Here is a 24,615-nt window from a genome sequence, read left to right as displayed (position 1 = left end):
AGCCCTCCTTTGGACCCATTCCAACAGCTCCATATCCTTCTTACCTTGAGAATTCCAGAATTGGACACAGTGCTCCAGATGAGGTCTCACAAGAGAGGAATAGAGGGCAGAATCACTTCCCTCTACCTGCTGGTCACACTTCTTTTGATGCAGCCCAGGATATGGTTGGCCTTCTGGGCTGTGAGCACACTTTGCTGGCTCATGTCAAGCTTCTCATCACCCTTAAGTCCTTCTCTACAGGTCACCTCTCAATCACATCATCCTCCATCCTGTATTGAAATTGGGAATTGCACTGACCCAGGTATATGATGGAATTCTGTCACTAACCCCTCCTTTATATAATCCACAAGCCAGACAGAGAACACTGGCAGCACAGAGAAGACTATATCTCTTTCAGTTTCTCTACTAATGCTTTTTCTACCTCACTAGTAACTAGGACAAGCACTTACAGATCAAACACTCCTCACACTAGTACAGTAAATAAGAGTTTCCCCATTGCTAGTAGCAGATCTCAGGCTTTGTGCTCATTTAGCAAGCTTTGAGAACTGAAGTTTGCCAGTCTATGCCAGAAACTGCCTTGACATTTCTGAAGGTGTATTGTAAGTTGTTTAGATACAATTTTCTCTCACTACCACCTGGTTATGCCTGACTTATTTTACTTTGAGGTTTAGTGGGTTTGGTTTTGATGTTTTTGTTATTAGTTTTGGGTTTGTATTTTATTACCATAATTTCAAATAGATAGTATTAATAAGTATGTATTCTGCATAGAAATGTTTATGGCTTTAACACAATCATTTGGTCAAGAACGATTTCTTTTATAAAAACAGAGGCCTTGGAAATAGGGTACATGATGGAACGTAGAGGAGCACAGGCAGTAAACAATAAGAAAGTGAGGTCCTGCTATTCGAGAACCTACAGTTATGAACAACTCACAAATGTTTAGTTAAAAATGTGCAGACCTATACCAATCATGAGCTGCAAAGAGCCTGAAGAATATATGCTCAACACATAGATAGCACAATGAGTACAGTCAGTTCAGATGTAATATGCACTAGCAGGTCAATGAAGAAATAGCAAAGTCTAAACAGTTTTAGGAAATGCAAAAATGATGCCAAGTAATTCCTACATGGAGTAGAAAGAAACCTTCTGTCTCAACATTATACTTATTACATCAAAGGAACCTGAATGTTGACTACTCACTGTACCTTCCCCCAGCAACCCAGACCAAAATCATCAGTCTGGGTTCTAAAACCCAGAGGAGCAGTGAAAAAGAAAAGGAGCAGAGACTAGCGCTCTGTGCTCTGCATTTTAAGCTGAATTATTATTATGCAGACCTTCCCTCTAACAATACTATGCTTTCTTAACATACTCTTTCTTTATTTCTGTGTATTAATTAGGTCTGGACTAATAATACTTAACTTAGATTGTCAATATTTTAATTATATAAACAATAAATTACTGGCTTTACAGAGAAAGTGTATTACCTTTTCAACCTTATCAAGATTTTAACTGTATAATCATTGTCACCTTAGCATATTTATCGTAGAGAAGAGAAGGCTTCAGGGAGACCTTACAGCAGCCTTCCAGTACTTAACAGGGGTCTGCAGAAAACCTGGGGAGGAGCTCTTTATCAGAGTACAGGGATAGGATGAAGGGTAATGGTTCTAAGATGAAAGAGAGGAGATTTAGATTAGATATTATGAAGAAATTTTTACTCTGATGGTGGTGAGGCACTGGCACAGGTTGAGGAACCTGATATAGTGGAGGGTGTCCCTTCTCCATGGCAGGATGTTTGGAACTAGATGATCTTTAAGGCCCCTTCCAACCCAAACCATGCTATAACTCTATGATTCTATGATCCATAGCACATGACAAAGAAAATAGATTCCCATCTCAATAAATTGATTTCCAAAGGGTTTTTTCCCCCTTTTTTAAATAAAAAAGTTTCTTGTGAAATTGAAAGTAATGATCTTGGACTACTTGCTTTCTGTATTACAGAAAGCCCTTCACAAAGGACAGCTTCATTTTCAAGTCCCTAATCCAGGATTTTGTGAAAGCATATCCCTAGTTTTCCATGTATTCATTCCATATAATATTGGGGAAATTAATTGCTCTTCCTGTGCCTCAGTTTTGCAATTGCTTCTTCTGTGCCTCAGTTTTGCATTTACATGGAGAGGAGAATAGTTTCACTCCACAGGACTTATGAAAATAGAAGTTGTCAGGCTCCTACACGTTTGATAATGATATGGATATGCCAGAAAATATTACATTCAAATACTATTTCTGTTTGGTCTGCTCTCAGATTACTTCATTTATTTAGTACTTTGTGTGTCTGTCACTTACACTATAGTTACTATTAACCATCAGCAAACTCTACAAGCACAGTTCTGTCTCTGCAGATGTTCTGGGTTCAAACACTTTCAGGAATATGTTATTTACATAAACATGCTGTTATTCAGAAGGTGTTATAAAAGTTATGTAAAATGCTGCCAAGCCTCAGTTTTAACACATTAAAAGACATTAGTTTGAGAGCTTCAGACAGGAATTTCATCATGCTTAATGGTAATCAGTTCGCTCTTTTGTGTATACAGAATTTTAAAATGTTTTATTGACGACCAAACAGGAAATAAAACTCCTAACCCTGAACACCATGTAAATAATAGATCCAAAACTGGCAACAGGAGCTGTTGTCCATACTCACTGCCTGCCTTTTCAAAGGCTAAAAAATTGGGAGACAGAGGGGTAAGCTTCTTTCTCATCTTTATGTGCAACCCTAATGAGTCCAGAGAGGAGGCATTAGTGAACACATGGTCCCTCTCTCCCTGTGTCCAGGGGAACTCTGGGTGTGCCTCTTGAGTCTAAGATCTTCACGCCCATAGAATAAACAATCATGAAAGATCATAAGATTAAGACACAAATTATAACCTTATAGAATTGTGTTGTTACACAGGACTGCGAAAAAAAGCTGCAAAAATATTAACCCTAACCTTCAGTATGCATTAAAATCAAGGGTAATCAATGCTCTCTAGAGAAAAAAAGAGATGACTCCACCCAGTGCTGCTACTAAAAGTTTGTAAAATTCTGATCCTGATGCTATCCAGACACAAAGATTTAACCTTTCTTAGAGATGAAAGCTGAAGCCCAAGCAGAGGTCAAGATAAACAGGTTTCATTTCTGGCTTAACACCTGATTTCCTGGTGTCAAATGCCACATTTCTGTGGCTTGGTTCTCACATGAAAAATGCATACAGTAATGTTTCCTTCCTTGCTTTTTATTCACCAGCACTGGTACAAAGATGACCTAGAAAGAGACCAGAACAAAAGCATTCTTTTGTCTGAATATTTTAAACTGCTGTAACTTGAACAGTAATAGTAATTGGGTTTATATCTTTCATTTTACTGGGTTTTACTTGCTATCATTGATATTGCAAGTGTTATACTAAATCAATTAATATCCGCAGATTTTATTTTTAATCTAAAATAAAATTTTGGCTTAACTCTTGCACTTTTTCACTGGAAATATTTGTGAAATATATGACTTAACTTCCTTCTTCATCAGAGTTTTTTTTTGCATTTCATAAGATATAAATGGTTTCCAAGTCTTAAACAATTTAGTCAGCCTGCTCTATTGGTTTTCATAAAAGTTTTCTACCACATGCCAGGGAAGTACCTGGGAAATATTTGGAATATAAGCATTGAATATATACTGCTTAGCTGCAGTCTGTAACTATATACAGCATGACTACATTTGCTTTTCATACTTCTCCTCAGGAAGGTTATCCTGACATCCAGACTAAAAAGAGGTCCATATGTTACAGTAAGGAGGCATCTTTAAATAAATCAACTCTATTCCTCTTTCAGCAGGTAAATTTTGTAAGTCTAATTTGGGCTGAATATCTGAAAAGTAGAAGGAACAGAGACTAGCTGACAGACTCTCATGGATGTTCACTTCGTAAATAAAGGTCAAACCTCTCAATATATGTTCTTCTGGTGTTTTATTTAGTATTTGCAGTCATGGAACCAGAGAATTACTTAATCGATAGAGAATAATTCAGATGTCACCTAGTCTAGCCCATCTGTGCAAAGCACATGTAATAAAAGCTTAATGGTCTGGATGGTTAGGTTTTCAATATTTTCAAGAATGTAGATTCCATGTTTTTCCTGAACAATCTGTCTACCACTACAGTAAGTTTTTTTCCATTATTATTTCAAAATTCTCCATATTCTAGCTTGTATTAGTTGCTTCTTGTCCTTCCACTGTACATCTTAGAGAAGAGCCCGGCTCTGCCTCCTGTGCATCCTAAGGTCAAAAAGCTATACCTATCAATAAGACCTCTCCTGTCCCCCCAAAACTGTCCCTTCCCAAGGTTCAGCAAGCCCAGCCTGCACTTGGAGGCTCTGTCCTCCACCCCAAGACCACACTGATCAGGACTATGTCCATTACATCAATATCTGTCACAACTGAGGTGCCCAAAGCTGTGCACAGCATGCTAGATGCTATCTCTAAGGTACTGAATAGCAGTGCAGGATCACTTCCCCAGACCTGGTGGCTGCATCCTTGCTAATTTAGTCCAGGTTGAAAGAATGCTGTTCATGGGTATAATGCTGCCTTCAGGCCAGTCTAGTGTCTCCTAGAGCTCCCAGGGCCATTACTGCAGAGCTGTTCCACAGCCTCAGCCTCTACTTGTACCTCCTAGATGCAGGACTTGCGTTCACCTTCATGGGGTTCCTGACAGACAATTCATCTGAATAGAAAACCTACCCCTAGCAGACTGACGGCTCCATGAAAATCTTGTGTCATCTGCAAGCATGATGAGAATGAAATCTGTACTGTAATTCACGTTAGTGAAGAATGTTAAATAGTATTGGTGCTGGTATTGCTCTCCGAAAAAAATTACTTCTTCCTGATCTCTAGATGAGCTTTGTATTACAGCACAGCAAGTATTGTATCACAGCACAGCAAGCCCAGCAGTCCAGATTGTTTTAAATACACATTGTTGTGTTCTTGTCTAGTTCATGTATTACCGCCCTAGCAACAAAGATACTACGAAAGCTGTGTCAGAGAAGATTCTGAAGTCAGAGCAATCAAGTACACACATTGTTGCCTGCCTACAGTCTTCTTATCAAGGATATCACACTGGTTAGGAATGGTTTGGATAGATCTTCATTTTCCTGAATTTGTTAAACATTGTGTTTAAGATCTAAAGCAACCTTTGTGGTAGAGTTTATATAGCAGCTGTTAAAAATACAAGATACTGCTCACCTGCTTTACATGATTATTATTTTTCTAAATTATAATTTCACTTTGAAATAAGAAACAAGTAAAATAAAACCACCAGAAGTGACCACATCTTCAAAGGGATATGCACACCATTCACATTCCAAATCACAATGTTGAGGTCTTTTTCTCCATCATTGTGTTTACAAAGTATAATAATTTCATGTTTTCTTTTCCCACTTCAGACATATTGGTCATTTGATATGCCACATAAGCACATTTCTTGGATGAGAAGTAATTCCTCAGGTTTTTTTAAGTGACATACAGGTGTCAATAAACTAAACATTGTGATCATGGCTACCACCTGACTCCTTTTAATGTGACAAAACATTCTCCCTTCTTCAAACATTACTGGAGTATTTCTTCAACTTAACATTGTTCAAAAAACAGAAGAGTGCTCAACACTGTTAAGCAGAAGCTTGAAATTGCGTGTAGGCCACTAGCTTAGATAGCTTCTTTGATCTCGAGATGAGTTTGTGAGCCACAGAATTTTCACGTGATGTTGTAAATAGAATAGATGAAACAGCTGGTAAAATTTAGTGTGTTGATACAGAAGTACTACTGATAATTTAACCTTGCAAGTCATTGAAGAAATAGGCCAGTATCTCCAACATATGCTCACATTGCTTCTGCTTAATATCTTAGTATCTATGAAGTAGAGCTATTTTTCTGCTTGAGAATTAGAACAACTCTTGATTTCTTTGTCCAGCCTCATAGTATTGAGATATTAGGTAAACAACTATAAATTTGTGTCAGGAAACAGACAAAAATTAATCGCCTTTCCTAGTTAAATTTTAATACAAAAAACCACTTTTATTCACAAAGAGCTGCAAAAGGTTAACAAACCCCAATTAGCTGGCAACTGGAAAATCTATGTATATTAGACAAGGCTACCAGTCTCCAGGATAGGCAATAGTCACAGCCACCCTCTTGGATTCAGTGAGGTTAACAAGTTATTTGTTTTTCTAGCCTAAGATCTCCTGCTTGAGATTTTCCCCCTCTAGGTATGTATCCCATCCATTAGTGGAAGTTGGCAAACATATATATATATATACACTTGTATATACATATGTATTTATATATATGTACATGTATATTTATTTACACACACATTGTATGTATGTCTTTATAGATTTTTATATATATAAATAAAAATCGGGGACATTATTGCTAACAGTTAGGAACTGAACTTAGGAACTGAACTAGACTTAATGCAGAAATCAAGGCAGCCCTACTGCATACCATGTACAAATGTGATCTTTTGGTATAGGATAGCACTCACTATCATCTGTTTTAGGATCCTACTTCCAGTCAGTGCATCTCAAGAAACAGGTTGCTTATCTTGAAAGACCTTCATTAAACATAAGGAGTGGTGGCAAATGGAGCTTTTAAAAGAAATCTTGCCATAAAAAGGAGCGCTACTGTTAAAAGATAACTCAAAGTCATTTTTCCTTTCTAGTTTCTCCTAGGATACCACATAAAGTCATAAGAATTAAAATTTGATAAGGCTCAAAGCATGTTCTCTTTATTGCACACTAACTTTATAGTTACTCATAATTTCTCTAAAATGCCACAGCAGGTTTAAAGCAGATGGGATTTTACTTATTATTCTCATCAGCAACAAAGAACTCCCTTTCACAAAGTCTGGGTTTTGTTGTTTTTTTTTTTTTTTTTATTTTAAAGCATCACTGGGCTTCATCATTAGCAGGAACCACTAATAAAAGCCCTTTGTGCTGCAGTATTTTTCACTTTCAAAGAATAATAGACATTTGGAGAAAATAATCTGCCTATAAATAACAGAGGGGTTTCCTATATGCAGCTGTCAATCATCAAATTGCTGAAGGAATGCTCTCAGTCCTCCAGAAAATTTCAAGTCACACATCAAACACTCATAGAGAGTAAAATTGCTAGATGAAAGTTTTCAAAGGAAAGTAACTGCTCACATAAACATTATTCTCAGTTTGAATCAAGAATATGTCACCTTGTTTCTTTTCCCTTTATGCCTGATATAAAAAAGAACTCTTAAAGATTAACATATTTTATTTGATAAATCTGAGAACCTGTGAAGAGTCCTAGTTCTTTAGGTTTATGTAGCATATAGTACATATGAATCACAACGCAGCTTGGTTTACCCAGCAGTGGACAAATATGACAAAGTATCCATGCATATTTATCAGCATTTATAATAATGAGTACAGCAATTGGTGATCCAAGATTAACACAGCCACTGAGAGGAATCTGGCTTCTCTATTAGACTATGTCTGTGCAAACAGCTCTGAAAAATCAACATTCTGAGCAATTTCCAAACCTTCAAGTATTGTACTAACGTGAGCTAGGAGCTTATCTTGCAGTGATACTAGCACTTTTTCAGAGATTTTTTTTCCAATATTGTATCTTGCCTGTCTCTCTGATACATGAACATCTTTTATTGATACTCCACAGTCACCACAGCTCTTTCTTTCTTCTTCCTTTTCCCTGACTAGTATCCTTCAGGTTTCTTAACAGTTATTCAAAAAGGAAGATAGATTTTCACTAAGAAATTATACTGTGTTATACTGTGAATAAAAAAATCAGATCTGACAAACTGAAAAGCATCTTGCTCTTATCTTCTCCATAAGCTCCTACTAGCTATAGAAAAGTAGAATTTTTTGACATTTACAGGGAAAGAATACCATGAAAATAAATTATCCTAAGTTGAACTGTGTTACTGAAGGTCATGAATAATAAAAAACTAAGACTACAAGGAAGAGAGTTGTGCTTTAACACAGCCAGTTCCTTCCATGCACTTCCATTAAGAAGTTCTCTGCAGATCTTTTTTACACATATGTATAATTTCTGTACTATACAGTTCTAGTATTGCTGCCACCTTTGCTTCTCCCACATGAAGAATAAATTGTGAGAACCCCTCACAGACTGTTTTTGGACAACCAAGGTATCTGACTTTCATACACAATTGTCTCCCATTTTTTCTTCCACAAGAAGTGCAACAGGAAGGAAGGTCTATTTAATGATAACCCAGGTAATGTTCCTTAAATGCTTTTTCACCACTTCGTCTTCTTGATCACTGAACATATGCAAATATGTTCGTGTTTTATATTTAGTTTTTATAATAATTTGTCATTTCATTCAGTGAATGCTTTCAGTTGTCTAGAAAGGAAGAAGAATATAAGAATCTGATGTCATTAAGTTTGCAAAACAATACTACAAAGAGATAAAGTTACATGTCAATTTCAAGATGTGCTTAAACAAGAAATTGAATTCTATAACCTTTTTGGGAAACCAAAACGCTCTACAGTGCCATATAAACTGAACTTTTAACTTATGATTGTTGTTAGAAATCAGAAGGCTTTACAAAGTTAGTCTGAAATGAACCTCGAAATGTTTAAGACTTCACTTACATGGAGTTGAGGTTGATCAGCTCTTCCACAACTGGTGCCAACATTCTGTCAGTAAAATTCTTAACCAGGTTGTAAAGGGTCAGGAAAGTACTAGTTTTTTCCTCCCACCTGGAACAAAATATTGTGTCAGTTACATTTTTTCACTGTCTTCCAAGTGCAATAAGATATTTATTACATTATCTTTGCCTGCCACATTAATGGTTCATCAGATCACTCATACAAAGATGGAACCATAAACTATTGCTCTCTGAATTTCTACTTGCATGTGTGACACAATATTTGTATAAATAAGTGTTCATAATAATACATAATTTTGTTATAAAAATTACTTATAGATGTCATTGTCACATTCATTCATAACAGCTAAATTTAAATCAAACTTTTATTCATATAAGATAAGCATTTCTAAGTGCTGGTACTGAAGAAAGTAAAATTAGAACATCTAGCAGTAGAAAATAGAAGTGTTTCAGACCAAAGTAATGTAATATATGCATCCAAATAAAAAAGATTCTAATTTATTTTGAACTAATTATTTTTTTCAAATTTCTTCACCTTATTATGGAATATAGTCTTCAAAATTATGAAAACTATTTTAAAAACAGGTTAATGAAAAAGTCTTTCAGTTTTAAATTATTCTCTATAAGCTTTGAAAGGTCATGAAGATAAGAAGTCCCAACTGACTGAAAAATTGTTTAATATTATATTCATCTACAAAAAGAGGTGTAGTGGAAGACTTAGAAAAGCATAGTATAATTAGTTTCACTTCAGCTTCTGGGAAAAATCCTACAAACAATCCTCATGAAAGATATCTGCAGGTGCAAGAAGGACAAGAATATAAATGTGGCAGTTAGCAAGTATGCAGCAGCATGGTGACCACCCAACAACAAGCAGTGTCCTCTGCTTCTCCTGATCTTCTAGCACCTGGTAGAATTAATACAGACACACAGACAGAGCTCCTGTTCAAGGATGTGACCACCCACTTTTCTGCCTGTGGAATATGTGAAGGGGTATTCCTGGGGGTGCAGAGTGACTGCAAGCAAGCCCATGGGAGGTGTGACTAGACAGGTGAACTGCTCTTCTTTCTGGATGAATTGCATGAGGAGATTGGCAGATGGAGGAGTATTTGAGAGTCTAAGAAAGAGACTGACCACTGTCATCTCAGATGCATGCAAACCAACTTAGCACTGCCACTACTGAGGCAGGTCCGGGATCTGTTTTGTGCCAAGAAGAAGTTAGTGTTAAAAGGGATAAGGAAGGATGGAAGAAAGTTACAGCATGGAGCTGTAAGAGAAAACCGTCCTTGACCTCTAAGATACATTTACAGAACAGCAGTAAGCACTTAATGAGATAGAGGAGGAACTTATGCAAGCAGACTTGCCAAGGTAACAGAGAACAGCCCCTTATAACAAACCTTCATTATGATTAATGCTGAGAAGAAACAACAACGAGTTATTGTCATTGGTGATTCTCTCCAGTGCAGAATGGAAGCATCCTTTTGAAGACTGGACCTTCTTTTCAAAGATGTTTGCTGCCTTCATGGGCCAGAATTAGAGATGTGACCAAAAGACTGAAAAGTTTGGCACAGTTGTCAAACTACTACTCATTCCTGCTCTTTCAGGTGGGCACTAACGATGACACAATTGAGATCAATCAAAAAGATTTCAGAACCTTGGGAAGAATTCTAAACATTCAGGAGCAGAGGTAGTGTTTTCCTCAATCCTCCCAGTAATAGGGGAGACTTTTGAAGAAATAGACAAGCCCACGATATCAGTACCTGCCTCCAGGACTAGCATCTTGGATTTTTAAACCATGGAAGAGCCCTCAAGACACAAAATATGCTGGGGACTGATGGGATCCACCTGTCCCAATGTAGAAAACACATCTTTGGGCATAAGCTGGTGGGATTGATTGAGAGAGCTTTAAACTGGAATAGATGGGGGAAGGGATACCAATAGGATTGCAGCAGGCAAGCTAATAGGAGAATCATAGAATGTCCTCAATTGGAAAGGACCCGCAAGGATCACTGAATCCAATTCCTCTCTTTATATAGGACAACCCATGTGTCTGAGGGTGTTGTCCAATTGCTTCTTGAATATTGTCAGGCATGGATCCATGATTAGTTCCCTAGGGAACCTGTTCCAGTGCTCCATTATCATCTCAGTGAAGAATCTTCTAACCTAACCCTCCACTGACATGTCTTCCTGACTTTCCCTCAGGTTCAATCATTGGTCACCAAAGAAAAGAGATCAGTGCCAGCTCCTCCTATTCCCCTTCTGAGGAAGCTATAGACCATGACGAGATCTCCCCTCAGTCTCCTGTTGTCCAGGTTGAACAGGCCATATGACTTTAGCCACTCCTCATATGGGTTCCTCTCTAAACCCTTCACCAACTTCCTAACCCTCCTCTGGACACTCTCCAGTAGCTTTATATCCTTTTTTACTGTGGCACCCAAAACTGCACATAGTACTCAAGATGTAGCCACACTAGTGTGGAGTACAGTGAGAAAATCGCCTCCTTCAAATGTCTAGCAATGCACTGCTTGGTTGACCCCGAGACACAGTTTGCTGTCTTGACTGCCAAGGCACATTGTTGGCTCATGTTCAACTTCCCACTGACCAGAACCCCAAGATCCCTTTCTGCAGGGCTGCTCTCCAGCTTTGTGAATACTGAGGGTCAGTAAGTGTTGGCATAGCACACACTCAGGGTTGCAACCACACTACTCCTAGAGGCACTGAGGGCTCAGGAATGTATCTGAAATGTTTATATATCAACATATCCAGTGTGAGAAACAAACACGATGAACTGGAAGCATTGATTGGTTCCCATAGCTGTAATTTATATTCATGACACTTGGAGGAATGAGGGCGACAGGTGTTCAGGAGAGACAGACAGGGCAGGTGAAGCGGGGGTTTCATACTATACATAAGGCGGAGGTTTGATTGTACAAAACTTACATTTAGTGAGAGTCTCTGAGTGAAGATTAGTAGGATGGATTATTAGGCCTAATCCTTATGGGAGATTTCAACCTCTCAAACATCAACTGGAAATATCATACGACTTGTGATGTGCAGACCTTATAAATTCTTGAAATTTGTAGGAAATAAATTTCTGTCACAAGTGCTCAGTGCACCAACTAGGGAAGATGCCCTCATAGACTTGGTATTGGTGAATTCAAGGATTCACAGATGAGGTGGTACATGACTGTCTTGGCCACAGCGGTCATGAAAAGGTTGAGTTTCACATTTTCAGTGTAATGAGAAAAAAAAAGTTTAGCAGAGTTGCTATCCTGGATTTCAGGAGAGAAAACTTTAAGCTATCCAGGAACTTTTTAGCAGAGTACCCTACGAATTTGCTTTTGAGTGCTTAGGAGTCCATAAGTGCTGATCAGTCTCTAAGAAATACCTTTCAGAGCCACAGAAGCAGGCAATTCCACTATGTTGAAAGTCAAGCAAGCACGGCAAAAGACCATATTGTCTGAACAGGGCACTCCTTGTGGACCTCAAGAAGAAAAAAAATTGTATGATCTCTGGAAGTAAGGTCAAACTTCTCAGGAAGATTACAGAACTATGGTTTGTCTATGCAGCGAGAAGACACAAAAGGCAGAATTAGAGTTGAAATTAGCCAGTATTGTGTCAGATAACTAGAAGGGCTTTTTTAAAGCACATTAGTAGCAAGAATAGATCTAAAGAAACCATTGGATAAATACTTTCTGAAGATAGTCATCTGATCAATAGGGATGAAGAAAAGCAGAGACATTCGGTGTTTTTTTGTGTCTGTCTTTAATAATACTGACAGATTTTGTGCTGTCCAGCCTCCTGAGTCAGAGCACCACAAGTGTCGGAGCAATGACTTTCCATTTGTGGACACTGAAATTGTGAGGAGCCAGCTGTATCAGCTGGATGTTCACAGGTCTATGCGGCCTGATGGAACTCATCCCAGAGTACTGAAGGAACTAGTGGATGTCATGGCAGGACCCCTCTCATTCACCCACCAGAGTCTGGGGTGGTCCCTGCTCACTTGAATCTATCCAATGTTCAAATCTGCAAAAAGTGCTTGAGGGAAGACCCAGGGAACTGAGAACTATTAGCCTAATCCCAGTTTCTGGAAAATATGTGAGAAGATAACATGAGCTACTGTTGAAAGGCACTTAAAGAATAATGCAATTGACAGACACAGTCGACACAGGTTCACCAAGGGGAAGTCCTGTTTAACTAATTTGATATCCTTCTATGATAAGGTTACCCACCTGGTAGATGAAGGGAAAATGGTGGATGTTAGTAAAGCTTTTGATACTGATCCCACAGCACTGTTCTGGACAAGTTGTCCAACTGTGGGGTAAGTGGGTTCACAGACTGCTGGGTGGAGAACTATCTAAAGGACAGGGCTGATAGTGTTGTAGTGAATGGGGCTATGTCTGGCCAGCAATGAGTCACCAGCAGTGTCCCTTAAGGGTTTAATTCTAGGGCTAATTCTGTTTGATATATGTATCAACTGCCAAGATTGAAGGTCTTGAATCCTCAATTAGCAAACTTACTGCTGATACTAAACTGGAAAGTGCTGTCAACTCTCTTGAGGGACAAGAGATCTTGCAGAGGGCTCTGTATAGATTTAAGAATTGTCTAATTATTACTGGGATGAAATTTAACAATTCCAAATGGCAGATTCTGCATCTGGGACAGAGTAACACCAGGTGCAAATCTTAATTGGGAGAGGAGTGGCTGGGGAGAGCAGCCCTGCAGAAATGAACCTGAGAATGCTGGTTGCCAGCAGGCTCGACACAAGTCAGCAGTGCTTGTCAGCCAACAGGACAAACTACAGAAATCACAGAAATCACAGAACCATTAGGTTGGAAAAGACCCCCAGGATCATTGAGTCCAACCATTCCTATCAGCCACTACCATGGATTTCTGTATTATCAGTAACTTTTAAGAAAATGATCCGAACACAATATAATCTGTCAATCAGAAGATGATTATCCTGTTGTATTTGGTTCTAGTGTGATCTCACCTGAAGTACTGTGTGCAGTTCTGGTCTCTACAATTTAATAAGGATGTGGAGGTCATTGAATGCATCCAAAGGAGGACAAAAAAGCTGTTTGAAAGGCTGGAAGGGATGTCCTATGAGGAGCAGCTACGCACTTAGGACTTGTCTAGTTTGGAGAAAAGGAGGCTGAGAGGTGACCTCAAAGCTTTGTACAGCTAGGGAAGTATAGAGGGAAGTGCTGATCTCTTCTACCTAACATCCAATGATAGAATCATAGAATCATCAGGTTGGAAAAGACCTCTTGGATCATTGAGTCCAACCATTCCTATCTGCCACTAAACCATGTTCCTGAGCATCTCATCAATCCATCTTTTAAATATCTCCAGGGATGGTGATTCAACCACCCCACTGGGCAGCCTGTTCCAGGCCCGATGACCCTTTCTGTGAAAATTTATTTCCTGATATCCAGTCTGAACCTCCCCTGGTGTAGCTTGCGGCCATTCCCCCTTGTCCTATCACCTGTCACTTGGGAGAAGAGGCCAGCACCTTCCTCTCTAGAACTTCCTTTCAGGACGTTGTAGAGAGCAATGAGGTCTCACCTCAGCCTCCTCAAGGCTAAACAATCCCAGTTACCTCAGCCACTACTCATAAGACTTCTTCTCCAGCAACTTTATCAGCTTTGCTGCTCTTCTCTGGACACGGTCAAGAGCCTTAATGTCCTTCTTGTGGTGAGGGCCCAGAACTGAACAGAGTGTTTGAGGTGCAGTCTCACCAGTGCTGAGCGCAGGGGCAGAATAACCTCCCTGGACTCGCTGGCTATGCAGTTTCTGATACAAGCAAAGATACCATTGCCTTTCTTGGCCACCTGGGCACACTGCTGGCTCATGTTCAGTTAGCTGTTAATCAACACCCTCAGTCCCTTCTCCTCCAGGCAGCTCTCTAGCCAGTCCTCCCTTAGTCTGTAGCACCGCACAGGGTTGTTGTACCCCAAGTGCAGGACACGGCATTTGGCCTTGTTAAACCTCATGCCATTGGTCTCAGCCCAATGGTCCAGCCTGTCCAGGTCCCTTTGCAGAGCCTCTCTACTGTCAAGCAGATTGACTCTTTTTCCCAGCTTGCTGTCATCTGCAAACTTGCTATGGGTGCACTAAATGCCTGCATCAAGATCATTGATAAAGATATTGAACAGGTCTGGCCCTAGCACTGAGCCATAGGGAACAACACTTGTGACCGGCCTCCAGCTGGATTTCACACCATTTACCACCATTGTTTGGGCCCGGCCATCCAAACAGTTTTCCCCACAGGGGATTATGCACCTGTCCCAGCCAGAGGCAAACAGTTTCCTAAGCCCAATGCTGTGAAAAACTGTTTCAAAGTCTTTACTGAAGTCCAAGAAGACTACATCCACAGCTTTTCCCTCATCCAGTAAGCAGGTCACCTTGTCATAGAAGGTGATCAGGTTAGTTTGGCAGGACTTGTCTTTCATGAACCCGTGTTGACTGGGCCTGATCACTCAGTTGTCTTGCATATGCTGTATTATTGCACTCAAGATCACCTGTTCCATGACTTTCCCCGGCACTGAGGTCTGACTGATAGGCCTGCAGTTTCCTGGATCCTCCCTCTGACCCTTCAACCCTTCTTGTAGATGGGCACGTCAGCCAGCCTCCAGTCAAGTGGAACTTCCCCAGTCAGCCAGGACTGCTGGTAGATGATAGAAAGTGGTTTGGCAAACACATCCAGCATCTCTGTCAATACCCTTGAGTGGATCCCATCCAGCCCCATAGACTTGTGTCTAATTGGCCAAGTAGGTCTCTGACCACCTCCTCTTGGATCATTGGAGCTTTGTTCTGCTCCTCTAGCTCACAGGCATGCATGCATTCGTACAACTTTCCTCACTATTAAAGATTGAAGAAAAGAAGGCATTAAGTACCTCAGCCTTGTCCTCATCCTTTGTCACAGTTCTGTTTGCATCCAATAAAGACTGAATATTCTCCCTGGTCCTCCTTTTACTACTGTAATTGTAGAAAGATTTTTTATTATCTTTCACAGAATTGCGCAGTCTGAGTTCTAGTTGGGCTTTAGCCTACCTGATTTTTCCTCTGCATGATCTCACTTCTTCCCTGTAGTCCATTCAAGATGCCTGCCCCTTCTTCCAAAGCTCATAGATGTTCCAAGCTGGATTTTTTCCCTGCTACTTCGTTTTCCAGCACATGGGGACAGCTAGCTCTTGCTCTGCCAGGATTTCCTCCTTGAAGAGCACCCAGCCCTCTTGGGCTCCTTTTGCCTTCAGGACTGTTCCCCATGGGACTTTATCAACCAGCCTACTGAACAGTCCAAAGTCTGCCCTCTGGAAGTTTAAGGTGGCTGTTCTGCTAACCACCCCAACCCCCCTCGCTTCACCTAGAACTGAGAATTCTACCATCTCACGATCATTTTGCCCCAGGTGTCCTCCAACCATCACAACTTCCACAAAGACTTCTCTGTTCACAAATGGCAGGTCCAGGAGGGCACCTTCCCTTGTCCGCTCATGCACCAGTTGTGTGAGGAAGTTGTCTACCACACACTCTGTGAAACTCCTAGACTGCTTCCTCTCTGCTGTACTGTACTTCCAGCTGAAGTAAAACTGATGAATCAATGATCAGTTATGAGGCCAGACAGGAAGAATAGTTAATTGAATATATGTAGTCCCTTAATGCCGTATACAAAAATTAGTTGGAGAGACACCACACAGCATCACAGAATCACAGAATCACAGAACAGTCTAGGTTGGAAAAGCCCTTTAAGATCATCAAGTCCAACCATACTTAGTCAGCTATCAACCAACAATTGCAGGTCCTTTACTGCTGGACAGCTTTCCAGTCATGTGTCTCCAAGCCTGTAGCCACATCTGACAAATTTGTAACCATCTAGGAGAACTAAACCATGTAATATAGTAATGTCATTTTGTATATTAATGTGATTTCCTGAAAGTGAAGGGCACAACTCTACTTCTTCAGAAAAAATTCTGATCTAAACACTAAAATTTGCAATAACACTTCTTTTGTCCTCTAGCCAGTCAAATAATTCATTGCTATATTACAAATAATTAAAATAAACCTATAAAATTAATATGATGTAATTTCCTAACAGCTGAAAGCTCCTTCTTCTGTGTTCTTATTGTCACATGAAGAACAAAATCCCTTATCTTAGACACATGAGGTTAATATAATTCCGTGGAATACAAAGTCTACATTATTCCAGGAACACTCTGCAGTTGCAGACTGACACAATCAGTAAATTTCCTCTCTCAGAAGCCTTTTTCTACTCTTCCTTTCAGTGCCAGCTTTAGTGGAAGTTATTCATATGCATAAACCCCCTTAAGGACAGGGACATTTCATTTCATAGACCCATGGATTTGACCGTGTGTAGTTAACTAGAACAGAACTGAAGTAGAGCTTTTTTCCTAACTGTTGCAATGTCTTGGAGTTTCAGAACATTTTTTGCACTGGGAGTATTCTAAAAGTGTCCAAAGACTTTGTCAGAAACCCAACAATCTTTCCAAAACAAGAGAACAGGCAAATTTAAATGTGTCTTCATGATATGTTTAGACTGGCAAGACAAATAGGTGGAATGTGGAAGAGAGAATTAAATTTTTCCAAAGTGCTTCAACCATAGCTTTCTTTGTTGTATATGCCCTAACAAGTTGCATTTTGCAACTAATTAATAGTATCTTATGACAAATTATTCTAAGAGAAATTTCTAAACATCTTTAGCCTGGAATTCCCCAAGGCAGATAAACACAGGAGACATATGATGATTAACTATACACTGAATAATCAGCAGAGGCTAAGGGGTAGAAATCTCTTCTGTTTTATTACTTCTAATTTGAAACTGGAAAATAAACTTATATGGCAGCAACAATATAAGATTTATTTTTCCGCTCTTAAGACTGCTGTAGGGAAATAAACTGAGTGCACATTTCCCGTTACAGTGAAGCAAGTAACCCCTTTCTCTCAGAACCTCATTTTAAAAAAAATATAAAATAAAATCTTATATTTTCTTTCAACGTACTTCATTTTTTCTTATGTCCTTTCTTGGCTTCGCTCTTCTTTTTTCCCTAGAACTCAGTTTTCCTTTTCTTTAGCCTTGATTTCTATGCATTTTAGTCTCAGTAAACATATAAATACTTTCACCACCTTCTTGCCAATCAGCTCAGTAATGTTTTCCTGCTTTTTGATAGGTATGCAGTTGGCCTTAAGTTAATTTTGCTTGTGTTTTGCACTTGTTATCAGCTGGGAACAGAAGGAAACATCACTTTGGCTCCTGAATAAAAGCAGCAGATAAGCACAAAGCTTTGGGCTGTCTGCTACTTCTGTTACACACTACAGGAGCACTGTGCATTATTGTGTTTCTCTTCTATTATGTATGCTGAAATTTTCTGCCAAGAGGGTTAAAGCATTTACATTTTTCAGAAAACAGGCCGAAAAAGCTAGCTGCCAATATATAGCTGACAATATTAGAAAAAGGTTAAGCTTCAGCATTGACATTTACATATATGTTTCTGGCCACAATGATTTCCAATGTATTAAATTCAGATTTACCACACTGCTGCACAAAGACACAAGCTAGATACTAAAGAAAGGCTTTTAAGGAGAACTAATATCCTCATTAGGTTTGTTGAGAGAACTGGAAAAGAAAACGAGCACAAAAACTCCTTGTTTAGGTCAAAAGGATATAGACAAGATTTATTCAGGTATGCTATGTGTCACAGGTGACAATGATATAGCTTGTTTGAAAATTACATATTAAAAATGACAAGAGATAATCTGAAATCCTGCCTAAACCCGCACAGAAACAATACACAAATGATCATTCCGAAGTAAGTAGTGTTTACATGATATGCATGATTTCTGAGGATGGCAAAATATGTTCTTAGTAGTTAAAATTAAATTAAAAGAAAATTATTGGTAGAAGTGGCACAAAATTCTTCCAGCTTTATAAACAGTGGCAATAACACACAATTCAGTAAGCCTCTGCTTATTTCTTTGGACATAAAGGGTGGCTTTACATTACGCTGATGAATTTCCTTAAAAAAAAAATCCTTTTCTATTTTTCTTCATTCAGATATGTACGTTATACAGTTTGTCCGTTCTAACAACTCACCCACACTTACAGCCACATTAGACTTTCTAACTTTAAAAGTTCATTTACTTCATAGTCTTTCACTTATCTTTGTTATCTCCAGATGTGCTCATAAGGAGATAGTTCACGTTTCTTTTTTCTTTTGTTACACATAAAAAAACAGTACCAAACTAAGAGAACAAATAACATCAATTTAATAAAACTTATAATATGAACACATATCTTAACTTTACTTACTCTCCCTGAATGTGGAGAGTAGTTTTTTTCTTTCCAAGTGATGAAGTATTTATTACTTTTAATGTATTTGAGAGTTTTATTTCACTCTTTAGTTAAAAGTATTGAAAACATTTGCCATTAGAACATTTCCAACAGACACAATTTAAAACCAAACCAAATAAACAGAGGAGAACCCCCCAAAAGAGCATGCTCTCAGATGAAGCAGTTTTGGTTCTTAAAGAGTTGCTTGGATTAAGTTTATAAGTTTTCACCAATAATGTTGTAATTACATTGCAAGCATGGCACTGAACAATTACAGAGATAAGAAAAATACTGAATTACATATAATTAAATAATAAGGGCTTGAATATACTTATTTTTAACTGGTAATACCTAAAAAAAAAAAAAAAGAAAAGAAAAAAACCCTCACAGATGTGAATTTCACTTACCCTATAAACTTTATCAAAATTTTGAGAATTTTTATTGACGGAACCAACGTAAGATACTTGGATTACACAACATGGTACTGCCTATGACAGGCTTTTCTATTAACTCCTTGTATTATTAGCCATTGTCCCTTTATAAAAACTTACATTTATGAGTAGAAAGCCATATACTGTGTTCCCTATTCTCTTTGTGGAAAGAATCATAAGGAATCTTACTGTAGTATGCCTTCAAGACAGCATGAGATTAGTAGTCTCCTGCTGCCCTCAAAGGTTTAAGCTCTTTATCCCACTGCCTATTTCACTGACCTCTCAAAAGAAGTTTTCTGAGCTTTCTTTATCTAACAAGAAGGTTCTTGTCAACTGCAATAGTTTTAGATAAGACTGCTAGTCCTCAACCCACAAGAGATGCCAGGCTCGAGACTGGAAGAAACTTGACAAAAAGATGGAATTTCAAACTGTTGTAATGCAGAGAGAGCAAATCTGTCACATAGTCTCACAGACTGCAAGATGTTAAGAAATATATTGATTCTTGTCTTCAGAGTTTAAAGTGACTGTAATGCCCACATTCTCCTTTATGCCAGAAATAAGATATAAAACTAAATTATAAAAATAAAAACAAAGGCATGTTCTAAGGCACATTGTGGAAATGTAAGAGCTGATTTCTGAACAGTCTTTTACTTCCCTACCTCGACCACAAATTTTAGTAGTTTATTTAATGCTTGAAATCATATTCAACTAGGATTTTACAGTGGAAGATGCCAATCATGTTTTGCAATATTTTTGTAATAATAATACATTAATAGTCATAATTATAAATGTTTCTCTGCTCTATTTTATAACATCCTGATGTAGAATCCATTTAATTCCTTTCAAACTTTATAGAGTATCTTTAGATATAATCCATCTTATGTGAATTTGGGCTCAGCATGTTTCTTTGTTTTACTTTATTTTGGGATTTTTGAGTGGATTGAATATGAACTAAAGTTTGTAGTGGAAATTTGGTAAATACTTTGCAATGAAGAAACTACCTTAATTCCATACACTTTTTTTCCAGTTTTTTTCTGTATGAAGAACTATATTGGATTTATGAGGCAATATTGGTGGGGAGGACAGCAGTTGCAGGGATGGTTACTGTGAGAACAGGAGCTTCGACCACGTGAGACAGAGACAGTTCTAAAATGTACCCACCTCAGAATACAGTTGAGCCCATTAGCCAAGCAGATGATGCTTAATGATAATAAATTTAAGAAAGGATAAAATACACTGTGTTTCAGCTGTGAGAGACATGATTGAAGAAGGAGCAGGAGGCGCGCTGGGTGCTGGAGTGGATTCCTCTGCAGCCCATGGAGATGGCCACGGTGAAACAGGTTGCCCTCCTGTAGCCTGTGGAGGACCACATTGGAGCAAATATCCACATTGTAGGCCACAGCAGAAAGACATGTTCTAAAGGAAGCTGCTGCAACACTACAATGTCAGCCACCATAGCTGCCAGTCTTTTGATCTGGGAACTGCAAGGGTAACGCTTGTATACATTTCCTTCAGTGTAGATCATGGCATTTAAAGAAGGGCTGCATGTGCTCCTCTGCTCCAGGTTTTTAACAATGAATTTTATTATCTTAAATATACCCAGATAATAAAACTTAGCTCAGTTTTAACAATTCTTGAGAAAGAGTGATTTATTCTGAATGTAAAATTTAGGAGCTGAAAAATAATTTTTATATTATGACACTTTAGGAGCTCCGTCTACTCACTTGGCTGTAGAGAAAATTAAGCAGTAGGCAAAAATGTTCCAAATTCCCCATTAGACTGAGCAGGGAATATTTCCTACTTGAATAAAGATCTGGTGATCAGCATAGCCTTGCACATGTCAGCAGATACAGTGACAAAATATTTTGTAACTGTCTTTGTATCTATCTTTTCTTTTAGTCTGTAGGTGCAGCTAGCCTCTGATTCTTAAGAGGAAGAGGAGAAAAAATATATCAAAGCAATTGCTTATCAGACAACACACTCCTTCACTTTGCTGATGACTGCGTAAAGCTCTGAAGCATGAAATTTGATTTTGCTACTAGTTTAATGTATAGATGCAGATATGAAGAACATTAAAATTTTAATGAACCAAATTTTGTTTTCCACAGTAGTCTTGAAATATTAAAAGATTTCAAGGTCCAGATGAACCAAAGCAGTCATATATCCATTAAAATCATATCCAGAGGTTATAAAATCTTCTAATGTGAAGTATACTTTTAAAAGAGTTGTGTTATAAATGATTGGAAGTTGCATCACTGACAATATTTAAATATTTCATAATTAGAACATTTATTTCTAATTCTAATCCTATTATTGTCTAAAAGTTGACTTTCAGTAACTGGATTTATGTCACCATTTTGTCTTCAAAGTTAAACAGCTGTTCTTTGCCTTCCGTTATAGTTGTGTGCATACACATATATATTCATGTAGAATTCATCCCTCAGTCTTCTTTCTGATTAAGCAAGACAACTTAATCTTCAGAGGTCTTGCATTTTAAAGCTGGCTTGATTCTATTTTCAGAATGAAAGCTCTGTCTTCCACCCCTGGCAAAGAGTTCCATCCTTAAACCTCATGGCTGAGTGAATAATCATCATTCATGTATGCAACAATTGGGTACAGAGCCATTTCGTAAAAAATTATCCTAATTTTTAATATGGAGACACGCAAAAGTTAATGCACATGGAAATCACTGACAAGACTAGAAAATTTCTGGGCAGTTAGTGAAATAAAATATAATTTTACTTCATTTCAGTAACATAGACCCCTATTATTCTAATCATAATAGTGACCAAATTACTTATAATTACTTCTGAAGGTAAGAAAGAACAAATATAGCAATTTTTCTAGCAAACTTAACCTGTGACCCTGAGGCCAGCTTCAGAGTTTACAGACAACAAATTCTGTGAAGGATACAGTAGGTAAGATGGCTGCAGAGATGATAGATCCTTTCAAGGCAGGGCCAGGGGTAGGGGGGACAAAAATTAGACAAGAGGAAAATCTTCATGTAGGTCCAGCATCCTGCAAATCCCTGTTTAGATCATGCTTATTTACTAATGTGAGGGCTATTTTGAAGATGATATTCGTTACCTATCAACAAAATACATTGAAGTTCATTACAGAAATGGAAAACAATAATGCCCTGGAGGAACTGGCTGAACAAATCATCTTCTGATATGTTGGTATGCAGTACCACAGTACCATGACATGAGGCAAGGCTAGCTGGAGTCCTCAGACAAAAGTGATGGCCAGAGTCAACTTAGATTGTTGTTTGTCTAGTTGAGGTTTCAATAAAAAGAGTTGAAACAAGAAGCTCCAGGGACTCCATTTCACAGGACCTGATTATTGGAAAAGCCTTGGATTTAGTAGGGTTTAGTAGATCTTACAAGAAGTCATTACCCTGTAAAGCCTAGCAACCACAGCTTAACGAGGGAGACCGAGGTACTACCAAATTTCAATTTGATATTAAATTTTGAAAGCAGAATTTCCCACTGTTTAAAGACAGGGAGTTTCTACAGTTCCATCTTTGATTTGAAAATGGAATGATCCACCACCCTTACAAATGTCCCATGCCATCCAGACTGCTTGTTGGAGACAGAATCACAATGTTTTCTTTTTTTTTCTGTTACAAAATACAACAACACATACAAATATGTTATTCCCTTTCTTCTATGTACTCATGTATCTGAGGCAAAGGATCTATAAAAGCATGTTTTTTTTGAGGGATATCTACAATCCACGCAGGAATTAATGGAAACTACATATAAAACATGTAGGCTATATATTACAGCACGAGAATAGTTATTTAAAATTTTGGCTTAAGAAGAAAGACAGACATTGACAGAGAAGGATGCAGTAAATGTAAGCTAAGTAACACGATTCAAAGAAATCATCTCAGTAGGAATTCTTGCTGACTCCTTGCAACATAATCTTCTACATAAAAATTTCATTTAGTCTCAAAAAGCAGTCACTTGATGCACATATTCAAATATTCTAAAAAAATCATGTTATCTCAAATTTGGAAAGATAAATTCAAGCTTAATACTTTAGATAACAAATATTTTTCATATTTTATTACTATATGAAATCACAGCACACTAAATATGGCAAAATTTCAGAAATTCAAGTTATGAGAGTGTTATAAAGTATCAGTCCTTGACATGATGGAACTCACAGGGCTGTAGCTCCAACATGTTTGATACTCATCATTTGGCAAATCCAGCTAGGTTCTGAAATTTTGTACTGTCATGTTGATGTAAAACATTTGGGCTGAAGTGCTTTAGATTTTAGAATTTCTGAAGTTCTTAAATTTATTAAATTTTGTGTGTTTGACTTCAAATAAATAATGTGTTTAGATTTTTCTGGGCTTTCATATGGATCATGCTTAAAATTTTATATGAAATTCAGTTACTGTGCTTTTCAAAACATATGCTGAGATAATCCTAATGACTAACCTTAGTGAATGGCAGGGTAAGGGCCGAAGCTTATCGTGCAAGGATAACACTCATTAAAAACCTTCTTCATACTTCTGAATTTATTGTTCATTGTCCGCTCACTACTTAACTAATTCAGTACTGTCTGCACACCATTCTCTTCAGCTCACTAATTATGCTAATGAAATCTGGCCAGATGCATATAACTTCTTAGTTGTTCATGACAGACTTGTCCAGAAAAAAGGAAGATATGTTATCGAGGGGGATATAATTCCTGATACATTCTGATTTGATCTCAGAAATCCTTTACTGTGCAAAAGCAGTCCCTGGTTAAAGAAAGGGTGTGCAATTAAAACAATTTTCCAAATCCCCATATGAAGAATGGCATAAATCAGTTTTCAATAAACATAAATAAGTGGATCTCATTTTTAATCTTCATACATCACTGATTTTTTTTTTACCACTCCAGCAACAATACATGCATTAAACCAAATAAAATATCTGCACTTTTAAAATTTAAGGCTGTCTTCCTTATCATTTCCTCTGAAGTAGATCTATTTTAACAATAAGTCTAGCTGAAGACAATCCATTTTATTCAATAACCTTAGGCATAATGGTATCTGGCTTATTTCTAGCATTCTCTGGTGTCAGATATCTCACTGTCTCTGTTTTTGTGAATGAATTAGGGAATCTAAAGTGACTAATAGTAATACACAC

General features: G+C 38.0%; 1 long non-coding RNA gene across 1 annotated transcript in view; it reads right to left on the bottom strand.

Moving 5' to 3' along the window:
- The window catches only part of LOC138733563 (uncharacterized), a 521,426-nt gene that overhangs the window by 183,352 nt on the left and 313,459 nt on the right, over positions 1–24,615 (bottom strand). The window contains exon 3 of the long non-coding RNA XR_011339424.1: positions 8,676–8,783. This is a non-coding gene — a long non-coding RNA (uncharacterized lncRNA). The remainder of the gene's footprint in view (positions 1–8,675; positions 8,784–24,615) is intronic.

This window comes from Phaenicophaeus curvirostris, chromosome Z (genome assembly GCF_032191515.1).
Source record: "Phaenicophaeus curvirostris isolate KB17595 chromosome Z, BPBGC_Pcur_1.0, whole genome shotgun sequence".
Lineage (NCBI taxonomy): Eukaryota > Metazoa > Chordata > Aves > Cuculiformes > Cuculidae > Phaenicophaeus > Phaenicophaeus curvirostris.
This window is presented reverse-complemented; position numbering and strand designations above follow the sequence as displayed.